This window comes from Montipora foliosa, chromosome 7 (assembly GCF_036669935.1).
Source record: "Montipora foliosa isolate CH-2021 chromosome 7, ASM3666993v2, whole genome shotgun sequence".
NCBI lineage: Eukaryota > Metazoa > Cnidaria > Anthozoa > Scleractinia > Acroporidae > Montipora > Montipora foliosa.
This window is the reverse complement of record NC_090875.1, coordinates 6,854,742-6,864,741: the sequence shown is the minus strand read 5'-3', so window position 1 is coordinate 6,864,741 and position 10,000 is coordinate 6,854,742. Positions and strand designations below refer to the sequence as shown.

Sequence of the window (10,000 nt, the reverse complement as noted above, 5' to 3'; positions counted from 1 at the left end):
TGGAAACTGGGTGATAAACAAAAATGAAATGGTACCATTCTGTGCTCTTGTTGCTGACCACGCCCTGGAGCACGTCAATTGCTCCATGAAAGTTAGCAGAGGTTTGGTAGGAATAACTCTCAATCCTAGTGGTCGAGCAAAGTTCTTCTTGATTTCTAATAATAATAATAATTAATAATAATTTGTGAACTTATTGTGCACAGCTTAACATGAGAATGATCAGCTGCGCATTACAACTGCATTACTTTACAAGAATTTAACAAAAGAAAATGCATATAAAAACTAAATAATATATATGCATGCAAGTAAGAATTGAATATAAAATTGCTCACCACTATAAAGTCCTAAAAAGATAAGTCTTAATATGAGCCTTAAAACTGTTCACATTAATAATCTCAGGAAGTTTTTTTGGAAGAGAGTTCCAGAGCCTTGGCGCTGCTACCATAAAAGCTCTATCACCTAACGTCTTCGATCGAACAATTGGCATAGAAAGTAAAATACTACCTGAAGATCTAAGGTTATATGAGGACGATTTAAGTGTTATTAAATCGCATAGATATTTAGGAGCAAGGCCGTGAATTGCTTTGAATGTAATAAGCAGTATCTTAAATTGTATCCGGGCTTTAACAGGAAGCCAATGCAGACCACAAAGAAGGGGTGAGATTTGGCAAAACCTAGGGGCATTATAAACTAGCCTGGCTCAGGCATTCAAAACTCTCTGCAATTTGTTAAGCTGGTAGTTGGGCAGCCCATACAGAAGACTGTTACAATAATCAACACGAGATGTAATAAATGCATGGACAAGCATTTCCGTTGATTCTCGAGATAAATACTTTCGAATGCATTTGATATTATGCAGATGGTAAAATGCAACGCCGCATAACTTGCTAATATGAGTTGACATAGTGAGCTGCTCATCAAACCAAGAGCCTAGGTTTCTAGCTACTGTTACAGGACAAACATCAGTAGACCCAACCCTAATGCAACTGATGTTACCCTTGGCCAGCTGCTGCCTAGTACCTATAATTAAAAATTCTGTCTTATCATCGTTTAGCATAAGATTATCTGAAATCATCCAACTCCTAATGTCACAGATACAGTCAGTCATGGACTTGATGGCAAAATCAGCATCCGCAGATCGACTGGGGCTGAATGATACATACAACTGTGTATCATCAGCATAGCAGTGAACTTGTGGGAGGTGGCTTTCAACAATCTGGAACAGTTTGCGTGTGTAGATAGTGAAAAGCAAGGGACCCAAACATGATCCTTGAGGAACACCTTATTTCTCCAGAACTTGCCCGATTGGCAGAGGAAGCTAACGATATGGCAGGTGTTTCGATTAAGGTACAAGACCAACCTTACAACCGCTGTGTTATCTCGTGAACAAAAAAACATCAGTAAGCTGACGACCACAATTGCAAGCTTCACCAATCCCTTTACTCAGTCAGAAGATTGTCTCTTTAATCTCGTTTCTAAAGTTGTGATAGCTGAGAAAATCAAACTACATCTCTCTGCGCAAAGGACTGAAGGATATAAACTCTTCAGAACATTTGTCAAGAAGGGAGGGAAAATCTATGGTCCCTGATGAAAAAGCGGGACCTTCAAATTTGGAAAAAGGCGACAAAGAAGACGAAATCGTTGTCAACAAGAAGATTTTGGAGTTAAAGGAAGACCGATGTTTGTTTGCTCGTCTCATGATGGTGTGCCAATCACGACCAGAAATTAACCTTCAAGAGGCCATAGGCAAGTATGAGTTTTCCCTGATGCCAAGGTCCCTTTTGGCAGCAGATGGTGAGATGTTACATTGCTTAATAAAGACCACTCTGATGACCTTAATTGAGAAAGAGGCACCAGCAGTCGATTCAAGTAATGTGCTGTCAGAAGTGAGAGTATGAAAGGAAGTGGTCATTGTCTATGGAATGGCAGAGTTACAGTCACTTGATAAACCAGCTGTCATAACAACCTGTGCTCATGTTGCTGAAGATTTTACTGAAAAGGTTCTCCAGAAGTACTTTGAAAGTGATTACACCTGGTCTTTGACAGATCTGACTTTCCTCTTTCCCTGAAATCTGCTACTCGTGGCAAGGCGATCATCCTTATTACCGTGTAACAGACTCTACTCACATTGCCAAGGTACCCATGAAACGTTTGCTCTCTCGCAAAAGAACCAAGATGGAACTGACGGAGTATCTATCAGCCAAGGTGATCCAAAATTAAAATGCATGGGAAGGATTGTTATTTTGGCCTGGGGGTGTTACTGTCAAGGAACTCACTTTGACGTTACGCACCTGAGAAGCAGTCAAGAAGAGGCAGACACCAAGATCATTCTCCACGCTGTTGATGCTGCTTCTTGCGGTGCAACTGAAATTACCATCCATTCGCCAGATACCGATGTTTTTGTCCTTAACAAGATATCCACAGCTCTGCAGCAATGTCCGGTTTGTTACTGGAACTGGACAGAGACACCAAGTGATTAATTTGAAACATGTGGTACAGGTCCTTGGCAGTGCGAAAGTTGCAGCGTTACCTGGCCTTCATGCTCTGAGTAGTGCTGACATTACAGGCAGCTTTGCTGGAAAAGGAAAGGCCACTTGGTGGAAGATCTTTATGAAAGCCGATGAAGAGAAAATCAGCGCCCTAGCAAACCTTGGTACAAGAGGCCAGCAATCAGCTGATACTTTAACTGGCATTGAGAAACTTGTTTGCCAAGTGTACGTGCCTAACACCGTCATTCATAATGTCAAGGAGCTAAGATGGTGGCTTTTCTGGAAGAAGCAGGCCCAGTCTGAGAACTTACCACCGACACCAGAAGCACTTTGGCAGGCTATAAATAGAGCCAACTATCAAGCATTGGTGTGGAACTTGGATACCGTGCCTGAACCACAGCTTCCGTCACCAGAAACATTTGGCTGGAAGTTGGAAGATGACAAATGTGTACCAGTTATGACGTCTCTGCTTCCGGCACCAGAAGCCATCATACAGCTGGTGAAGTGTGGCTGCATTAAGACTCTTATGTTCAACAAATAGGTGCAAATACCGGAAAGCTGAGCTAAAATGCACTAACCTGTGCAGCTGTGCAGATAGTGGTGATCTGTGTGACAATCAGCTAGATACTGATGCTGAGGGCGAAGAGGAGGAAGAGATGGAGTACGAAAGGCTTGTCCGTGAACTACATTATGCGAAGTATAGAAGTCTTTGTTCAAGTTTTAGTAATTTGTGACTGCTAGAGAGAAAGGATGTGATGTGGCAGACCAGTTTTTGATGTTTCTGTATGTTTTATAAAATTAGTAGGTTTACTTATAGTTAGTTTCGTGAATTTGATCTCTTTGTAGTTCATTTCATTGTTAACCGTCAGCTCTACATTTAAAGTACCATATTGTTCTTAGTTTCGTTTCGTTTCCACTTGTCTTTTAGTTCGAACCTCAAGAATTACACAAGCTATGCAGTATACTACCAAACCATTCGATTAAAATAAACAGTGTTTGGACATCTCATTGCATTTTGATTCTAAACGTGATACTTGTGCGTTCGTCCATGCTCCATAGTTTTTGCTACGCAACCCTGTGAACCTTGGGAGGTCACATTCGTTCGAAGCTCTCGTCAATTGGACTGTGCGTTTTGTTGGATTTGGTTCCTTTTCAAGCCGAAAATCGCTCAAGTTGTATATTTACCATGTGCTCTGATTGTTATATAACATACAATCACACAGCTAGACACACAAGTTGAAATTGGACGCTGATCGGTCATGGCTGAAAGTTCTGTGATGAATAGAGACGATAATACATCAAGCAAGAAAATTACGGAGCAAAACCGTACCATGGACTGGGATGGTATCGATTCTGAAAGGTTGCGAATGCTAAGGCAATCAGGAAGTGCAACAAAGGGCCTTGTTACAAAAGCACTGAATGATTTGAGAAATTTGATGCATAACTGTACAAATGTCACGCTGTTTAAAATAAAACTTGGAGATTTGAAATTAGTGGTTGACGACCACCAGAACCTGACAGACGAGCACAGTATTTCAGAATCAAATGAATACTCCGAAGCCGTAAACCATCCGATACGCCATCACCTGGAACTCGAAATCTTACGGAGCTTAAACCCGAAGATTCCGTCAGTAAGGTTGGTTCTTGCACCAGTACAAAGTGGTCACGTTCGTTCAAGTTCTATTTCAGCCGCAAAGGCAAAAGCTGCAGCAAAAAGGGTAGTACTAGAAGCTGACGCTGCTAATCTTGAATGCTTGGAAGCCATTCAGAGAGAAGAGCTCGGCGTACAAATGAAAAGGAAACAATTGGAGCTTCAGATGGAGCTAGCTCCAGCTCAAGCTGAGGAACTCGCCTATGCTGAATCTGAATCAAGTCAAGTGGGAAGCTACCGAACTCTCAGCTAAATAGCTAACTCTAGAACACATCCCACTGTTCAGAAGCCCAATGGAAGCCACGCCATATGGTCAGAAAACCGGCGATCGGCTTGGAAACATTCAGGTTGGATGGCCATCCTCGAATGCGGTAGCAGAGAGTCACACACCTAAAGTTGAGAAAGATGATGACAAAAAGGCTGTTAGTTCGCTGCACCTGTCAGTTGTTAAAGAGGAAACAAGTGAGTGCAAATCAGCCGAACCCCTCATGGTAGATTCTCTCGCACAAAGCCTTCTGGAGGCACAGCACCAGCAGAATTGTCGTATGCAAGAACTCATTCTCTGACAGCAAGAAAGTACTCTAGCTTTAACACTACCCCAACCGGAAGTCCCAATAGAATACTGGACTTTCATAAAGTGTTTAAAAACCTTATCGAGAGTAAAACTTCGAGTCAAAGCGCCTGCCTCTATTATCTGGTTCAATATACGACTGGTGAAGTAAGAGAGCTCGTGGAAAGCTGCCTTACAATGAAAGAATATGTGGGCTACGAAGAAGCAAGGAATCTGATTAAAGAAGAGGTACGGGCAAAGGTACAGTATAGCGACTGCGAAAGGGGGGAATTTCATATATCCCATGACGCTTTGCGGCAACTTTTATAGCGTTTCGCCTGCAAAGCAGCAAATTTCAAACGAGCAGATTGCCACGACTCCGTCCATACAAGGTTAGTTTGAAAACATTTCTATCTTCTTTGAGGTTCATTTGAGGGTTTTTGCCTTTTCAGAGGTTAGTTAACGGTTTCTGTGTTACGTTTTCAGGCAACTTTAGTCACTCTATTCATCGGTGTTTACATGGGCACGGTTTAATGACCTCTTATAATCGAGTGAGTGTAGCGGTATTGGAGGAGTTTTGGCTTAATAAATAATTCATTTAGGAAGTTAATGAATGCCTGAAACTACCACAGTGTTCCGACTTCTTTCGACTTCACAATTTAGTTGGGATTTTTCGTGGTTTTGCTCCATTTCTCCACCAAAACGTAACTCGAAGGTGTCAAACTCGACATTAAATGCTCACGAATATGGCGCCAGATCTCTCTTGTGTTCGTCCATTTACATTTGTACGGTTGTTACTGGCGTTTAGCAATTACAATTTATGACTCCCTTTTTCGATTATTCACAGTCATAATACACATCTATTCTCGTTTCAGTGGAAACGCGTTCTAATGGAATGGATGAACCACAAAAGCGATCGCACGTTTCAACTGGGAACACTCCGCACAAACCAGCAGAAAAAAGGCATCGCGATGAACACAACTCACCAATTCGCCGATCACTGAGCTTCCACACAAGGGCAATTCCGTCACAAAAGGTACTAAAAATCATTTGATTTCTTTAATTGATAAGATATTTTGTGTGCACGACATCAAATTAAGACGAGATTTTTTTGAACATCGAGCAATAAAGCGCGCCAGCGGCCAAAAATCCCATAAGAGCTTGCGCGCATCTTACTTTCAGATCAGGACTTGTACCGTCGGCCATATTGTGTCGTGGTGGAAGAGCACATAGAAGTTGTGTTGAGTGCAAGCGATTAGCCAACCATTTTACACAGGTATTTTATTCAGTCACTTCAGAAAGATCTGTAAAGCTTTGAAAAACGTTTTGAAGCGGTGAATTTATCGTATTTAGTTTAACCTTCTTGCAAGGTTATAACAAGTACGCACATTGTTCGAAAAGATCTTTCTGCTGTAAGATTTCGAGTTCTCCGACTCTGCTAAGAGATCCAGTCTAGAATTAGTGTGTCAAGACTTGCATTTGGACTATCTTGAGATTGTAAACCTAGGATGAATTCTTATTATACTTCTATTAAAACAGTGTGAACAGTTCTTTTCTCATTGCCTTGTCTGTGACCGGTGATCTGATATTCGAGTTAGAGGTAGTCAAGTTGATGTGGAAGCAGCTTCTGTCACTAGCGTTACGGTTCAGTGAGGTTTCCTACAGATCGTTTTCGGACTGCTGTTGTCGTTACAGCTCGGTGTACTCTATCGCTAGACCTTGCAAAAGGTAATTTTGTCCTTTTTTTTTTTTTTTGAAAGGTATTGAGTATTCGTGGATAGGTTCCTTTAGAGTTGATTTTCAGCTTATCTCCCGCGGTAACCGGTCGTTTCGCCAACGTCTAATGTCAGTTCGCCAACGCTTATATGTGGGTTCGCCAACGTCCAAAATACTTTGTGAAATAGATCTGAAAAGTATTTACAAATTACCAAAAGATAATGTGACCTTTGATCCAAGATGAATTGTTTGATTCGGCTTGAAAATGTTCGTTTCACTCTCCCCGATCTCTCTCTCTCCCTCTCCCTCTCTCTCTCCCACGCCATCCACGGCTTTATTTGTGAAGATATAAACCGGCTGTAAAACCTTTTTATTAAACATTTGCGTAGTTAAATATTTTTGTTTGATTACGCGCTTAGAAGCGTTCACTTGTTTCCCGCAAGTTTCGCCTTCGTGTTTGTTCTACTCTCGCAGAGGGTTTTTGCATTGCTTGAAACACTGATTAAATATTTGCGGCAAAACTTTTTCCTTCCCCCACTCAACTATTAAATGCTCCCCCCACAGCGCTAGCCTGCTTCTCTATCGGTCTCTTTTCTCTCTGTTACGGGAAGAAGTAGAAACGCGATAAAACAATGTGAGCTCATTAACTTCGCTTGTGCGGCATGTTGCAAAGGAGGTGAGAACTTTTTCAACTTGAATAGGATATTGTTTAAACGTTTAATGATATCTAACTACAACAAAGAACAGATAACACCAACAATATCTGCCTGTATAAAAGGGCTGTGATTTTCTGTTCCGAATTCAACCCACTCATCTTATCGGAGTATTTTCGCTGATCAAATATTTTTACAAGAGTCACTCGAGATTGGGGCACATTGAAAGGTTCAATAACAAATATGGCGGTTCACATCAACAATCCCTCTCATGAAGTGAATTGCAAGTTATCTAATTGACAATTATTTTCAACGAAAAAGGTGTTCTTGGACGTTGGCGAACTGACATATAAGAGTTGGCGAACTGACATTAGACGTTGGCGAACCGACTTCATACGTTGGCGAACGGGTCGTTGGCGAACTGACACGTTGGCGAAACGACCGGTATTCTCCCGCACACTTCTTCCGTAAAAAGGTTCGTGAGACCCCCAGTGTTTAAGTGTTTCCTTTTCAGTTCCCCCTTAAAAATTACACATTAAGATTGTGTTCAGCTTAGCTTCAATTGTCAACTTTCAATTTCGTTTGTTGAGTTGACTTTATCATAAAATTTGCCACAAATGTTTCATTTTCCAATTCACTAGAGTTAAGTGTAGCTTATGTCAAAGTTAAAAAAAAAAGTTATTGAAGGTTTGATCTTTGTGAAGAATTGAAAAAAAAAGAAAAAGAAAGAAACTAGTCCCAGCTGAGCCTCAGAGATTGTAAACAATGTCTTCATGAATACTTACTTGTAGTATATGTAAAAAACCTACAAGGAAGGAAGAATGTTAAAGGAAAAATGTCAAGCCTGTAGGAATACCACTATCCGCCTCTGATGTTCAGCATCCAAATGCACAACTCCCCTGTACAAGCTAAAACATTTAAAGTCACTACCAAAGTCCACTTATGTCCAGGTTTGACCCTAGTTAGATGCACACCCAATTTTGACATCCAACACAAAGTGTCCCTTTAAGTCTAACAATTTGCTACCTATTTTCAACAATAAGGTAAGGGTAAAGGTCAGCATTATTTTTAGCTTTGGGTAAATGCAGCAGCTAATCTTCACTTAAAGAGTAGCATTTGGGGGACACTTTGTGACATAAATTGTCTGTATTCTGAGACACAAGTGATGTTGAAGTTGGCGAGAAGAGCAAGGGGACACTTCGTGACGCTTATTGAAATCCGCGTGCATCTAATTAGGGTCAAACCTGGACATATCTCCCAAAGTCAGTAGATGATTTGTTCCCTGAAGCTAAGAAAACTTTTTTGGCCCTCATAAGCAGTTTAAGGTGCTGTGGTGCATGTTATGTAAGGCTGCACAGCCTGTCACCCAGTGTAAACAAAAGTGTTCCACAGCCTCTGTCTGCAAACAATTCTATCCAAAATCAAGTTGGTTGTGCCCCAGTGTCATATGAACTGACGTCAAAGCGAACTCAGCGGAGGATTTGAAACAAACTTTAAAACTGTGCAAGGCAAAAAGTGGCTGAACTTAAAACAGAAGTTGAAAACATGGGTGCCTCAAATGAACAGATCTGCCAGAAAATTCTTGAAGGCCAATTTGATAGGGTAAACTTTCCTGCTTTTAACTCACATGGTAAAATTCTACCATACATATTCTACCTTACTAGTTGGTTTTTCAGTTTATTTGGATTGATAATGAAAAGATGAACACAATTCAAGGATCTTCCAAGCCCGCGAAACTGAAAACATGGCATACTGTCATGCTTGTATAACAGGGTAAAAGTTACTACTGGTAACCCTACAAAATACAGTGAAGACCCACACAAATGAACCTAGAATTTTCGAGGTCAGGCTGAGCAGGTTCTAATATTTTAGGCTATTTTTTCATAATTCAGGCTGATTACATGTAGTTTCTTAATAGGTTCTTATTTCTCAGAGGAACAACAATAATATTTCTATATTTTATTCATAAGATATGTAGACAGTATTGCACTGTAGCTTTATGGAAAACATATTTCTAGAGAAAATCCAATAAAATGCAAATCAAAGAAAACATATACACAATAGACCTAATCGGCTAACTCAATGTTGTACCCAATTCAAATCTCCTGAGATTAAGATTCTTTGAGTATTGTATTTGCATTATGTACCATTCATATTTAAATGATATGGAAATAACTGAAACAAAACGTTTTATTCCCAAAGGGTTTGAATTGGGTACAACATTGAGTTAGCCGATTAGGTCTATAACAGGAGTTTTCTCGAGGGTGATTTTTTTGTAAAAGTACCTCTTTTTCTTTGCCAGGCTCAGCAGGTTCTTGTATTTTTGGGTATTTTTAAAATGCCAAATTTCAGCCTGTACTAGGTTCTTATATGTGAGTTTGTACTTGTATGCATTATTCCCTAAAATAGAAAAATAATCCAGGCTATAAAGAGTACTCTTTTTGCGTTCTAATAATCAGATCAGAGTCAGTAATTATTACTGACTAATTCAACATCAGGACATTTTTCCTTTACCTTTGATAATAAAAAAATAAGATCACAATATTTTTCACCTCTATCAGTACTTTGCACGAATACTGGCTTTAGCAATGTTTTGGAAACATGATTGTAAACATGCGGACCTCACTCTCCAGGAGGTGTTTCTTACTAGAAGTAAAAAGTAAAAGGAGCAAGCCATTGTCTTCACTTCTTTCAAATTCCATTCAGGAAAAAGTGAATGCAAATGCTAACATCATGGAGGGCTTAGCTCTCAGCTACTCCAGAGAGAGGCCTGGAAGTCCCAAATGGGTTGAACTGTTGAGCTGTGTGGCACAGCAATACACAAATAAGGAAATTAAGCAAATGTTCAGGTTTACTAACAGTCGAGGAGAAGAAGTATCATGCACAGACTACGAATTAACAAAAGCTAGACTTTATAGTAAGATGTATGGTCCAGGAGCAG

At 40.3% G+C, this 10,000-nt stretch overlaps 1 long non-coding RNA gene across 1 annotated transcript in view; it reads right to left on the bottom strand.

Moving 5' to 3' along the window:
- Positions 1–9,197: 9,197 nt before the first annotated feature.
- LOC138010884 (uncharacterized) overlaps positions 9,198–10,000 on the bottom strand; it is a 2,610-nt gene continuing 1,807 nt past the window's right edge. Inside the window, exon 3 of the long non-coding RNA XR_011124579.1 lies at positions 9,198–10,000. This exon is cut by the window's right edge and continues 118 nt beyond it. This is a non-coding gene — a long non-coding RNA (uncharacterized lncRNA).